The sequence below is a fragment of the Artemia sp. Qi Xiang Cuo genome, chromosome 13 (assembly GCF_049724085.1).
Source record: "Artemia sp. Qi Xiang Cuo chromosome 13, ASM4972408v1, whole genome shotgun sequence".
NCBI lineage: Eukaryota > Metazoa > Arthropoda > Branchiopoda > Anostraca > Artemiidae > Artemia > Artemia sp. Qi Xiang Cuo.
The window spans coordinates 11,627,478-11,641,959 of record NC_142806.1 but is presented as its reverse complement, the minus strand read 5'-3'; the positions used below and the strand labels follow the sequence as shown (position 1 = coordinate 11,641,959).

Here is a 14,482-nt window from a genome sequence, read left to right as displayed (position 1 = left end):
AGGATTAACATAAGGGGTTCACCACTTTTAAAGGCAAAAGTGGCGCAAAGGGGTTGCTATGCCACTTACTGGAGGGGGAGATCCCTCGTCGGCCAAAATAGGGGGATGTCCGTGGTTACTCCAACGGTTCCGTACATACTAGCGTAATCGGATAGGCCAGGGCTACTTTTAAAAGCCAAGGTTTACCGATAAGACTTTTAACTATCTCTTTAGACTCAACCTAGGCTGAAAAGTTAAAAAAGTGCATAGTATAAAAAAAGGTCTTACTGTCTTCACTTCACGCTGTATAAGAACTGATTTTAAAAAAGACTCTTTCTCCCAGCCCGCTCCGCTAGACGCGTAACTGCGACATGGGGTACAGGGTGGTAAATTAATTCTTCCAGCCAATTCTAGGTCTTTGCCAAGAATGGCAAAGATTTGCAACTTATCTCACAGTCAGTAACTTATTTGAGGTTAGTAATGAACCAGAAGAAACCAAAAATATTCTCAAGAAGAAAGCTCTCACCAAACTCCTAGGTGATGACATCTTGCAAACAGCTATAACTCAACTATCTTCCATCAAAAAGTACATAGATTCCACATCAAAGCTAGTTAAGCCTTTTGACTAAACTGATAATCAAATCGACACCATTGATCTAGTCAAAGGCAAGAAATCTAAGAAAAAACGGCGAACTTTCCATCCCAGTCCAAAATTACCATCAATGATAATTCGTCGGCTGCAGAAGAATTTCAGCATTCAAATCAAGCAAATGATGAAACTTCGACCACAATGGATATTTAAATGTATACTATGTAAGATTTTACGTTTGTAACCAAATTATTACTGTGAAATTATGTTGTTTTAACTAGTATGATGACCATAATAATCTGTGCAACAGCCCCAGAGCTAGATCTGATAGCCACTTATGCCGTTTTAACTGTCAATATCTCGAAACTAGATTTTTTATAAAATGTGAAACCAAAGCAATTTGAAGAGACGAAACTTAATATTATCTGCTTTAACATCAGAAGCATACGAGAGAAGTGGACCAATTTTAAAGATTTAATTTTAATTAACGGTTACTGTCCTTTCAACGTAATTGGAATAACGGAGACGTGGCTTTCAGAAATTGATGATACTAATGAATTTTCCCTCCCTGGCTTTCAAGCTATTCATATTGAAAGAAAATTAACCAAGTCATCTTTTGGCATTTCTCTTTGCATTCACCAGGCTATTACACTGTGAATCCTTATTCTCGCAACCTATAAATAATAGATGCATTTATTCAATAATTGTTGATATAAGTGTTGACGACAAGTATTTTATTTTTTCATTGTTTTATAAACCACCCTCATTTCCGACACCTTTCTTTTGTAATCTTTTTGATGACTTTTCTAGTTTTATTAATTGACCACAAAAGAAGGCAATAGTTTTTGGGGACTTCAATTGTAATTTACTAAATGTTAGCAGTAATAATGATTGTGATATCTTCTTTGAAACATTTACCTCAAGTAGTCATCTTCCGACAATCCTTTTTCCTACTAGAGTTGATCCTATGAGGTCTAACACTACTGTAATTGATAACATTTTTGTAGCCACTTCCTTGGGAAACTACCCGTCCTCCAAAATAATATTCTCTGACCTGTCAGACCACTTTCTAATCTATCCCTCCCTACCCTTCCAACCAACTCGTACACACCCTAGAACTAATATCCCTACGTCTAAAATAATATATAATATTGTGAATATGAACCGGGTCACGGATCGTTTGAAATAATTTGACTGGTCAAAGGTTTTGGATTGTCAGGATGTTAATTCAGCCACAAATGGTTTTAGACAGGGACTGAGTGATCTTATCAGTTCAATCTTTCCAGTCTGTAAATCAAACCGAAAAACTACCTATATACACCCCTGGATGTCCAATAGCCTGATAATCTCTTCATATTGTAAAAATAACCTATATAAGTTAGCTTGCAAAGCCAGTAGCGTTATTGACCTAACTAATTATAAAACTTACAAAAACTATATACAAAACTCTTCCGTGAATCAAAAAAAAAATAATATTATTCAAAAATCACTCACTGCAAAGGGAACTTGCGAGGAAAATTACACCATCATATTCAGCATATTTGATAACCCTACTTTATAAGTTTCAAGTCCTTATACACCATAATACGGAATTTTACATTTTTACCACAAGAAAGATCTCGAATGCATGTTACTTTGTTTCTTTAATTTCTTCCCCAAGGGGGACCAAATGGAAACAGTGATCCTATAAGCTCAGAAGACGGTTCATATACCATCGATGCCAAAAACAATTGGGCGCGATATAATCAACTTCGTGACAAAGCTGTTTTAAAGTATAAAAAAGGTGGACTTGCCCTTATCGAAAGTAGAATACTTTTGAAACTTCATTTGAAAGGCCATTTCTTGGCCAAACCTCAACATTTTGACACTCTTGACAAGCCAAATTTTTTTTCGAATTTTGCTTCAAATTTGACAACTTTCAATCCAAAGCAGCTAGTTGCTCTTTCCTTTCTCGAACAGCAGCAAGTTCATGAAAATGAATAAGGTCAGTTTCCTTATAATTTTTTGATACGATAAAATAATGCTATTGGGCATTACGCGCTACCTAATAATCGAGCTACCACTAGTGCTACCTGGGTTTTGTTGGTGTGATATGAGAAAATGGGCTAAAATTTACCGACAACTAAATAATCCAACATTTCATTTGTGGTTTTTTGCAAACTGTCAGTGAGAACTGCCTCCTAGAAAATATTTATGGCGCTTGGGTCGGTTGCAACCTGACCAAGAGGTATCTTATTGCTCTGTTCTTGGGTATTATTATTTTGTTTGAAAAAGTATATGATGCGTGCAAACAATTTTTGCACAGAGCAGGAAAGACACTTTCTTGGCCCACTAGTGCTTCCTGGGTTTTGTTGGGGTGATATGAGAAAATGGGCTAAAATTTACCGACAACTAAATAATCCAGCATTTCATTTGTGGTTTTTTGCAAACTGTCAGTGGAGAACTGCGTCCGAGAGAATATTTATGGCGCTTGGGTCGGTTGCTACCTGACCAAGAGGTATCTTATTGCTCTGTTCTTGGGTATTATTATTGTGTTTGAAAAAGTATGTGATGCGTGCAAACAATTTTTGCACAGAGCAGGAAAGACACTTACTTGGCCCACTAGTGCTACCTGGGTTTTGTTGGGGTGATATGAGAAAATGGGCTAAAAATTAACGACAACTAAATAATCCAGCATTTCATTTGTGGTTTTTTGCAAACTGTCAGTGTATAACTGCATCCTAGAGAATATTTATGGCGGTTGGGTAGGTTTCAACCTGACCAAGAGGAATCTTATTGCTCTGTTGTTGGGTATTATTATTTTGTTTGAAAAAGTATGTGATGCGTGCAAACAATTTTTGCACAGAGCTGGAAGGACCCTTCTTTGGCCCACTAGTGCTACATGGGTTTTGTTGGTGTGAGATGAGAAAATGGGCTAAAATTTACCGACAACTAAATAATCCAGCATTTCATTTGTGGTTTTTTGCAAACTGTCAGGGAGAACTGAGTCCTAGACAATATTTATGGCGCTTGGGTCGGTTGCAACCTGACCAAGAGGTATCTTATTGCTCTGTTCTTGGGTCTTATTATTTTGTTTGAAAAAGTATGTGATGCGTGCAAACACTTTTTGCACAGAGCAGGAAAGACCCTTACGTGTCACTATAGTGCTAACTGGGGTGTGTTGGGGTGATATGAGAAAATGGGCTCAAATGTACCGACCACTAAATAATCCATCAGGGCATTTGCTGTTTTTTGAAAACTGTCAGTGAAACCGATGTTATATAAAATATTTATGTCAGTTGGGTCGGTGGCAACCATACCAAGAGTTATCTTATAGCTCGCTTCGTTGGTCGTCTTATTTTTTTTGAAAAAGTATTTGGTGAATGCAAACAATTTTTGCACAGAGCAGGAAAGACCCTAACTTCGCCCCCAAGTGCTACCAGTGATATGTTGAGGTGATATGCGACAATTCGCTATAATGTAACTACAACTCAATAATCCAGAATTTCATTTGTTTTTTTTTGCAAACTGTCAGAGGAGAACTGCGTCCTAGAGAATCGGTATGTAGCTTGGGTCGGTTGAAACATTACCAAGAGGTATATTATAGCTCTGTTCTTGGGTATTATTATTGTGTTTGAAAAAGTATGTGATGCGTGCAAACAATTTTTTCACAGAGCAGGAAAGACCCTTCCTTGTCCCACTAGTGCTACCTGGGTTTTGTTGGGGTGATATGAGAACATGGTCTAATATTGACCGACAACTAAATAATTCAGAATTTCTTTTGTTTTTTTTTTAAAAGTGTATGTGAGAACTGCGTCCTAGAGAATATTTAGGGCGCTTGGGTCTGTTGCAACACGACAAAGAGGTATCTTATTGCTCTGTTCTTGGGTATTATTATTGTGTTTGAAAAAGTATGTGATGCGTGCAAACAATTTTTGCAGAGAGCAAGAAAGACCCATACTTGGCCCATTAGTGCTACCTGGGTTTTGTTGGGGTGATATGAGAAAATGGGCTAAAATTTACCGACAACTAAATAATCGAGCATTTCATTTTTACCGACAACTAAATAATCTTCAATGGAGTATAGAACTTTTTGCTACTGTATATTACCTTTAAAGTACTTTGGACAAACTAGGCAGAAGATTCAATAATGAAGAGATTCAGTGTGCTTAGCCGGAGTGGTGTCAGATATAAATAAAAGTAAAAAGTTGTTAACTGGTGAAAACCCATTTGGCAATAGTATAGAAAAAAGAAGTTTTTGTTCGAGAATGATTATATTTCAAATTAATCCTTTCTTTGATTATTATTTTCTTGGTATAAAATTCATAGGTAAGATCCCTCTGTTATCACTTCACCGCCACGTTAAGGCGACACTGATAGTACTTTTCATTTTGTTTTTATTTTGTGAAGTATATACGTATTATTTAAAAAAATAAGGATTACATAGTTATACATTTAAATAAAATCAAAAGTACAAGGGAAGGCCCACCGCCACAACTACCAATGAAGCTGTAAGCTATAAAACTTTAATCAAACTGCAATCAATAAAAAGAAAAATAATGACCCTTTGAATTTCAGCATAGGCAGTCCTTTTGAATTAGATATAAAAACGAAATTTGTTTTGTCGGTTTATTTTTTGGTCGTTACTATTGTTTATTTTCAGCTAATGACAGCTTTGGGTAAAACAGAAGAAACATGAATAATTAGAAAATTATAATGCTTTAGAACATTGAATCAACAGTGCTGAACAACAGTTGAAAAAAAGTGGAAGATAACAAAATTAGGCAATATTCTAAAGTTAATCTTCAATACTCTGCTAAAATCAAATGTTCTATTCGTGGATAAAAAATAATATTCATTTACTAATCATTATTGAAACTTAACATAAGTTCGATTCTTTTATTCTGTTTCACAGTTTTTACTTCTTATTTCAGTCCCCTTTCTGTTTGAAAAAAATTTATGATAATAATTGTAAAATCATCTTGATTTCTGGAATAAAAATACTATAATATGCGAATAAAATATATTTCTAGAGTAAAAAATTTAGTTTTTTCATAATGCAGTTTGTATGTTCCCTGCATGTTTTGTAATATTCATCTCACCTCGCTCACTTCCCAGAATATTTGAATAGTTTCATAATACAGCGAATAATTTCATAATACCTTATATTATGCAGCTAATAAAGACAAAATGAATAAAGACTAAAAAATAAATACACCCTTTCGATTGGAAAATCACCAAGAAAATAAAAATTGTCCGGTTCATGAGCCAAATGACCAAATATCACTTGAGCCTATATGGCCGCGCGTTAGGAGGAGACAAAAAGGGATTGTACGTCAACTCATTGTGAAGTTGGACTCAATTATATGACAACACAGTTAGTAGATTTAGAAGTTGATTTCACTCTTTTATTATGACCCAAGCAACTATAATATAAAACACACAATAAGAAAAGCAAATCACAAGAGGTAGCATTAACACTTGCAAAGGGAAAGCAAAGTCGGGCTAAGAAGGTAATAGTACATATTTCTTCTTCTCGATTAAGCTGTCTGTAGAGAGGTGGTCAAAGTTTGGTCTAAATCACTCATAAATTCACCTTTTTGATGGGTTTTACAATTCTCTAGTGGCTTGTTTGATGAGCTTTGATGATAGGAGTTTCAGACCGGTGTTCATGGCTAGTCTGGAGTGCTGGTTGTGCAAATCGGGTTTATTACTGCATTATAAAATGGGCACGTTTGCTTAGGAGTGCATGGTTCATATGGATGGGAGGAGTGACGTGTTTTTGTTATGACAAGAGGCAAAGCACTTGGCTTAGAGGCAGAGGTGATCCTATCTTTGGCAATTCGTACCTCTATTCTAGTCACTTTTTCTAATGCTTCATTGGGAACTAGATTACTACTCCTTGGGAACTACACTTCTGACATTACTTCAAGTTGTGAAGGATAGGGCAGGGATATATGAATCGAGTTTGTTCCTATCAAGGGCCCGGCTGCTCTTCTTAAAAACTATGAGCTTGGATTATCGCTAAATAGCATGAGTGAAATATATTAAAAATTCATCCTTGAACAAGGAATCTAAAAGACAAAAACTTTTTATTGTACATTCAAGTTTTATTAATAAATAATTTAAAAACATTATTAAAACACATTATTCATAGGGAACTGAAATCAATATTATATATGTGAGAAAGGGTTATTTTAAACCCGTCACCATCACTTAAGTGTTTTCTGACGTTTCAATACCTCGATGTTGGAGCCTTTGGTCCTGGGTTTTTTCTTCAGATAAATGTCTTTCCTTGTTTCTTTTCTTTTGAGTTCTTTAATTATCTCTTTCCCAGCTGTGGAAATGATAAATTTTCTCTTAATATTGGCTGTACCATTTTTCATTTCTTTAACTACGTAGTTTGTTAAAACCACAAGGTTTTAATTGCGCAGTTACGGGTGACCCATCATAGCTAAAGTTACTTTCAGATAACAAGTTTGGTCCGTTTTGTCGAGGGGTGAAAGAAAGGGCATAAAGCTGATTCATTCGAAGTAAGTTGGCTTGATTCATTTGAAGTAAGTTGATTCATAATCTTGGACTTTTTAGCCTAGGTGGAGTCCGGAAGCCTAAAGAAGGGCTGAGAATATATTATTTGAAGTAGGAAAAGAGTTGTGAGACATACCGTCATTTACTACATAGACAGGGGGTCCGTTTACCCTCTGATGAGATAGTTAGAGGTTTTAGTGGTGACTCAGTGTGGGTGCATTCTTGGTATAGAGTTTAACAGTTTGACCATTCAATCACGTTACCATACCCTGGAGCATGGTATACCGTACAAAAGGTACTAAAATACTCTATATTTACGGAACAGTAGTGGTAAGCGCGAGCATTCCATTACAATATTTGTCGCCAGAGAGGCTTCTCCTCTAGTGAGTGATGTGGCCCCATTTTTGTGCCAATACCCGGTGGCAGTTTTGGCTTACCACTAGAAACCCACTATGTAATTTTATTTCAACAGTGGGACCATACCATTTCCTTGGTGGAGCGAGATGGTAACAGGCGCATCACGCCACCGTGTCACTCAATGGTTGGTAAACAACACCTTTCTTTCAAAAACTATCAGTACGCAGGAATTTTAGTACAAGGTCCAACAACAGAAACATGTAAAATAGACTTAAAATTAAAGAACTATACACTTAAAATTTTAATATTAAAGACATATAAAACTAGAGGGTATGCTTATGAGTTTTGACAAAATCATAAATCAGGGCACAATGTACCTTTCTAGTGGCAACATCTGGTACCCGTCATCATCAATTGAGTGATTTCTGGTGTTTGGATATCCCAATATGTAAATTTTTTTATTAGAACAGTGGGAACATGATATTTCATTGCTAGAACATGATACTCCAAGGCGGTTCACTCCACCATGGCACTCAATGGTTGGCACAAGTAACCCTCTGGAGCAAACTATTATTCCTAAGGTATCTTCAGACATTTTATTGGTAAAAATGATGCTTCCAAGCGTATTTTGGTAATTTTTTATTTCAAGATTATGACTTAGGAAGTTTAGTTATGCTATTTCGCGGTATAGCTTGCCCGTATCACCTTTGTTGGTGTTTCAAAGAGAATTTTGGAAGAAGTTGCTTAATTTGTTGTTTCTTGGTTTGGCTCATCAGTGTTAGCTTTTTTGGTGTTTCCTAGTATGTTTTGGTAGTTTTTTTTTTGAAAAGTTAGATTTTCGATGTTTAGTTTCACTGTTCCGTGGTTTAGCTTGTAGGTTTTATCGTTGTTGGTGATTACAAGTGTTTGAAGTTTTTTGTTTTAAACGTTTGATATAGGATATTTAGTTTCAGTGTCTCGAGGTTTACCTTGTCTGTTTTAGCGCGGCTGGTGTTTACATGAGTATTTTGGAAGTTTTTAGTTTGAAACTTTAAGATTTAGGATGTTTAGTTGTGCTCTCTCTTGGGTTAGATTGTCAGTGTTAGCCCTCTTTGTGTTTAAAAGAGTATTTTGGAAGAAGTTATTTAGTTTTTCTGTTTCGTGGTTTAGCATGTCTGTATTAGCTTTATTGGTTTTTCAAAGCGTTTGCTGGAAGTTTTTGTTAGAACAAATGATTTAGTATCTCTATTTGTGATTTTTGAGGTTTGGCGTGTCTGTATTAGCTGTGTTGCTAATTATAAGTGTGTTTTAGAAGTTTTTCGTTTATAACATATGATTCATAATGTTTAGTCTTGCTGTTTCGTGGTTTAGCTTGTCTTTTTAATCGTTTTTGGTGATCCCAAGTGTATTTTAAAAGTTTTTCATGTTGTGTGTCTGACTGTGTTTGCCTCTCTCTGTGTGTTGGTGTGTCTGACTACTGATTTGTGTATGTTTTCCTATTTCGACACAGCAGAGCCTACAGAAGTACCTACAGGATCTTCATTCGCATTCACTCCATACAACAACTTAACAGTTCTTACATATGAGCTGCATGTTTTCTGGCATCTGTTTTCGACATTTATAACAAGTATCTCTTCCGTACTTTATTAAAAGAGATTCAAGTACCTGGACAGCAAATGTTAGTATATATTTAGTCATTAGTTGAATAGCTGTCTTTTTTACAAATTCAATATTATTTTCATATAAATTAGTTTATTTCTTCGCCATTGTAGATATAACTTTTGACGTCTTGTTCATATAAGGTTATTGAATTTAAATTTACAATACGCTTCCCAAATAGGTTATTTCATTTGTATAGTCTTGGGCATATTTAATAACAAGAAGCCCACAGCTTGAAGAATCTACTTGTGGAGCTATTCTGCACGAGTCAAGTTCAAGTTCTATATAGCGTTTATCCACTCCCTTCATCAGATTTTTTAGGTTGGAAAGAACTAGCCTCCCGTGAGCGTGGTTTAACGGCTTCTGGCTATCAAGAAGATAGAAAGTTTTCTTGGAGAAATCACATATTCCCAAAATGAAATGATTCTTGGACTTCGTATTCGTTATATCACACATATTGACACACAATGGAACAAAAAAAACACTGCAATCATTCGAAACATCACTAAAACTCTCTCTAGGCGTATCTGGGTAATTATTAAAAGCATCAATACTTGTCAAGTTGAAAGTAGAGTAGCTATCAATAGTTCTTGCTGACGCACAGCTAGAAGTTACAAGATTCACGAGGTATGAAACAATTCCAGTTGTGAGCCAAGTATCAGGCGTCAGTAGTGATTCAAGGTCTTGAAAGAAAATTGGAAACACGTCTGCATCCCTCAAGGGAAAACCAGTAGCTCTCCACCAATCTACTGTCTCTGCTTTTTCTATGATATCAGAATCGGTAGATTTGACCACTATTACGGAAGGCCTTTTTAAATGCTGGATCACTTGCTGTGCTTCGTCATACAAATCACTTATGGGACCTGTAAAAGCGGAACCCTGATACCAGGCTGTAGGAATTATAGACTGGTTAGCTTCAACACAAAGATTCGGTCTCCTTACCCTTTTTTGGGGTTTCACCAGTTGAGTGGGGCTATGCAGCCTTTTTCGAACAGTCTTCACAAACTGTACATCTTCCGCTTGCTTTGCAACTTTTGAATTTATGAGTCCCATCAGCGCTTTTCGATTGGGGTTTGGAACTCATTTTATGTGAAGCTCCTTCAATAATTTCTTTTTTTTTTCAATTCTGTAACCCATTTCTATTTTATTCTGCTCCCTGCTTGTTTTCAAGTCAGCTTTAGCAGTTTCATTAATTGTCGGTAAAAAACTTCCCTCATTCTGATCATCATTATCAGCAGTAGACTACAAGTCCTGGGCTGCTAGAGACTCTACTGCAGGTTTAATATTGTAACAGTCCTGAATGGTTAATGAGCTTTTTTTTCCAGGCCTCACGTGCCTTTTAGATCTCCCCTTCACGTTCTTGAGTGTTTTCAGCTGTATAACTGATTTTTCTGTTACTAGTGCATGTCCTCGAGATCTTAAAACTGCTAGTTTGCAAGGACATGCAGAGATTCCAAAATTACAAGAACAATCATAAACTACAAACCAAACTAGTCCTCTTACCACCCTTTGTCACAATTTTATTTCCTCTAACAGTGATTGTTTCTTTTCGTGGTGTCACAACATTAAACTTTTTTCTAGGCAGATTTGAAACAAGATACACTTGCTTTTCGTAGCAAAATGTAACATGTCCCTTTCTCCATAGAGTTTCTGCTATGTCAACTAAACTACTTTGGTGGTGATCTTCTCTTGTCATCTTTATTTCGCAGAAGGAATTTGATGTATCTTCTTCTTGGACCATGCGCAGAAAAATTTCATTCCTGGATTCAAGTGGATTTTATTACTTCTTGGTATGAACTACGTTTTCCTTATGTGCCTTCTCCAGGAGTCTATAATCTCCTATTCCCCTATATCCTCGAGACACCTGTGTATTATATTCATCGTCTAAACAAAGAAGACCCAAGATACATCGATCCATTGGTATATCTCGCTTTTGTTGTATAACTCTCTTCATCACAGCATTGAATGAGTCTTCGGTATTGTTGGTTACTCCAAAGACTGGATTAAAATCAGGAATCTAGGAAACGATGAAGGCACAATCATACTTCAACATGTCAGATTCCAGATTATCTCGAAAGTAGGTAAATGCAGGGATGGACCATTTCACGAGCCTGTCAGTTCTTATTTGGTAATACTCATCTTCACTTTTTGATCTTAGCAACTGAAGAATATCGTCTGAAACTAACTTGATGTCTTCTTTAGATGCCACCATTTTATTAAGTGCAGGTTTTTCATAGATCCGAGATTGTAGCCAGCACTGGGCAGCCTGAATAAGAGGAAATATTTTTTTTATCAAAATGTCTCTACCCTTTGCTCTATAACTCACAAAAGAATTTTGCGGTGAATTGATGCTTGGTGCTTTCTTCATTATAACTATAAACAGCTCTTTTTGCGACTCAGCTGATCTATTTGTGTGAAGTAAAAATGCAATTGAAATCAGAGTTGTTGTCCCCTTATGGTCAAAGTCAGGATATCAGAATGTCGGAGCTGAAACCCAGTAATTTCCAATGTTATATTTGGTATCATAATAGAACACTATCGGGATACCGTGTTTTACAAAGTAATCAACCTCTAAGATGGCAAATTCTGATATACAGGTGACGGCTGCTTCTCCTTGCCCAAAAATATTTTCTGTCACAATAAAATCAGTTTCCGTCATAAGGTATCGAATCATGTTTCACTTTTCTTTGGATATCTTGACTTTTCTGGCCACAGAAAAGGTATCCTTTACCTGCCGCTGACATCTTAGAACATTTTTCTGCATCTCATTAATTGTCTTGCTAAACTCGTTATCGAAATGTTCTCGGGGCGTCAGTGTTGTGGTTTTTGATACTTTTTTAGCTCTTATTAATAAAGATTTCTCAGAAGGAACAAAAGGGATAGCTGTTGTTCCTTCTTTCTTTTTATGGTTTCCATGGGGGTCACAACTGAATTTTCTGTCACAAGTACGAACATAATGAATCACCGTACACAGGCTGTGCTCAAGGGGACAGTTCAATGCACATTATTCATATCAACAGATATAACTCTTCAAATCAACCATCTTGCTTTCAATCATCTGTTGATTAACTCGCTGTCTGAAGTTTGCATGAAAAGAGGGTACAGATACTGAGTGTCCCCCACTACTTCTGCTATATCGGTAACCATCGGCCTTGTAGTCTTGTAAGTATTCACAACTATCTGAACATACTAAAAAAATACTATCTGCAGGAGGATAGGTTGGAACTTTTTTCTTGCAGAGTCTAAACTGTGATATACAAGTGTCGTTGGAGGTTGTTAAGATTTTAGCAGACTCAGTAGATCTAAGTGCCGAGGTCTTGGGTTCGTAAATATGTGGGTCCACTGGCTTAGGCCGTGAGGCGCCATGTATTGATAGAATTACACTTGGCCGATCATTTTGAAAATTTTGTACTGTTTTGGACAAAAAACAAACATTCAGATAAGGCTTATTAAAAGCCGGTTTATTAGTCTCAGGCTGTGTACTATAAATCTGGTTTCGTAAGAGCCCTGGTAATTGTCTTCACATAATTTATTGTCTATGTATACCGTTTTGTTAAAGTTAATTTTTTGTTATAGGTCTCTTTTATTGTTTTCATCATAGGTGTCATTAATCTGGAACTCATTTTCTACTTCCAGTCGAAAACATTCCACCATAGTCTCTTGGCAGTCAACCTTCTCAATGTCCTTGCACTCTTTAGTGTCCATGAAATCTTTAATGTCCATTCACTAGTTAATTTCCCTGAACTCCTTGAACTCCATGTCCAGCTTATCATTTTCAAAGTTCCCTTCGGTATCAATCACTGGATTAGGAAGTGAGGCGCCATGTATTGTTTGAATTACACTTGGTCAATCATTTTGAAAATCTTGTACTTTTTTGGACAAAAAACAAACATTCAGAGAAGGCTTATTAAAAGCCGATCAATTTGTATCCGGCTGTGTATTATATATGTGTGTTTTTTAAGAGCCTTGGCATTTGTCTTCACACAGTTAATTGGCTATGTATACCGTTTTGTTAACTTTACTTTTTTGTTCTGGATTTCTTTTAGTGTTTTCATCATAGGAGTCAATAATCTGGAAATAATTGTATACTTCAAGTTGAAAATAGTCAACAATGGTCTAGTGGCAGTCAAACTTTTCAATGTCCTTGCACTCTATAGGGTCCATGCACTCCATGCACTCCTTGAACTCTATGTCCAGCGTATAATTTCCAAAGGTCCCGTCGATATCAATCTTTTCTGACCCCTTTGCTTTATCGTGTGTTTGGTAACCATCCTTATTTATTTTAACTCCCTGTTGTTCATCTTCATCTGTGGATTTGCAAATTGTACTTACCATTTTGATCTTACAGTCTTTCAAAGAACTCTTATTTCTTTTTTCAAGCTTGAGAATTTCATTTTTTTTCTTTCTATATTTTGATGGATTTGCCACGAGAGCCTCTTTTCTTATTGTTTTAACCAATCATCCGAATATAAATTACGAGTGAAACTAAACATACAAGTATTTCATTGTCTTAAAAACTATCTCCACGAGTCTTTAAAAGGGGATTAAAACTTAAATGATTAAAGCATTACTATAGATTAGTTGGATTTAAAATATCCATAAAAAAGGGACTGAAACTGATTCTCTTCCAATGGATTGTACATGTGCTCAAAAAAAATTCAAATTAAGTTACTTAAAATATGTGCATTTTTTGTTTATAGTGGTATGTAAGAAATTTGATCATAACTTTCATTTGAAAAACATTCTTTTTTTTAATTTTTTTTATTATATTTTGTATAATAATCCTTGTGAATTTTAAATCATACATTAAAATTCAATTAAAAAAAAACAGTTTTTTTTAATAAAAATTACAGGGACAAAAATACTTAAACCGACGAGCTTCATTTAATTAATGATCCTTATTTTCAATAGTTCATTACAGTTATACGTACTTCTACATTGATTACACAATGTTTGTCGTTGATGTTTTTAAACACAAAAGCCCTATTTTTTAGATAATTATAGTTTTCAATAAAAAGGACATGACATAAGAGACAGTATAATTGTATTGTTTTGGAAGGTAGACATGGCAAAACTCCTAGGGGAAGTAATTTTTGTTGACAATATATCATTATGGGTGAAATAGTATGTCTGTCCCCCCGTGCTCCCGTCCACCCGGGCCATTCCTCTGAGCCCCCCCTGAACACGGCTGTGGGGTTCACAGCAGTAAGTGTTGGAGTTAGGGAGATAAGAAGAGTATATTGAATGTCAATGCCATCATAGAAAAAACAATTTTTAGAGATGTTCTTCAAAATATTGGTAAGTCAATCTAACGTAAGTGTTAGAGTATACGACCCCCTACATCCCCTGGTATGTAATTATTTTTGTTATAAAAAATTTCCGGGGGGGTCGGAGGGAGGTGACCTGTTGCAT

General features: G+C 35.8%; 1 protein-coding gene and 1 pseudogene across 2 annotated transcripts in view; one reads left to right on the top strand and one right to left on the bottom strand.

Moving 5' to 3' along the window:
- The window catches only part of LOC148944949 (Ig-like and fibronectin type-III domain-containing protein 2), a 321,570-nt gene that overhangs the window by 34,550 nt on the left and 272,538 nt on the right, over positions 1-14,482 (top strand). The window lies entirely within an intron of this gene.
- LOC148944951 (uncharacterized) lies at positions 8,822-10,123 on the bottom strand (annotated as a pseudogene).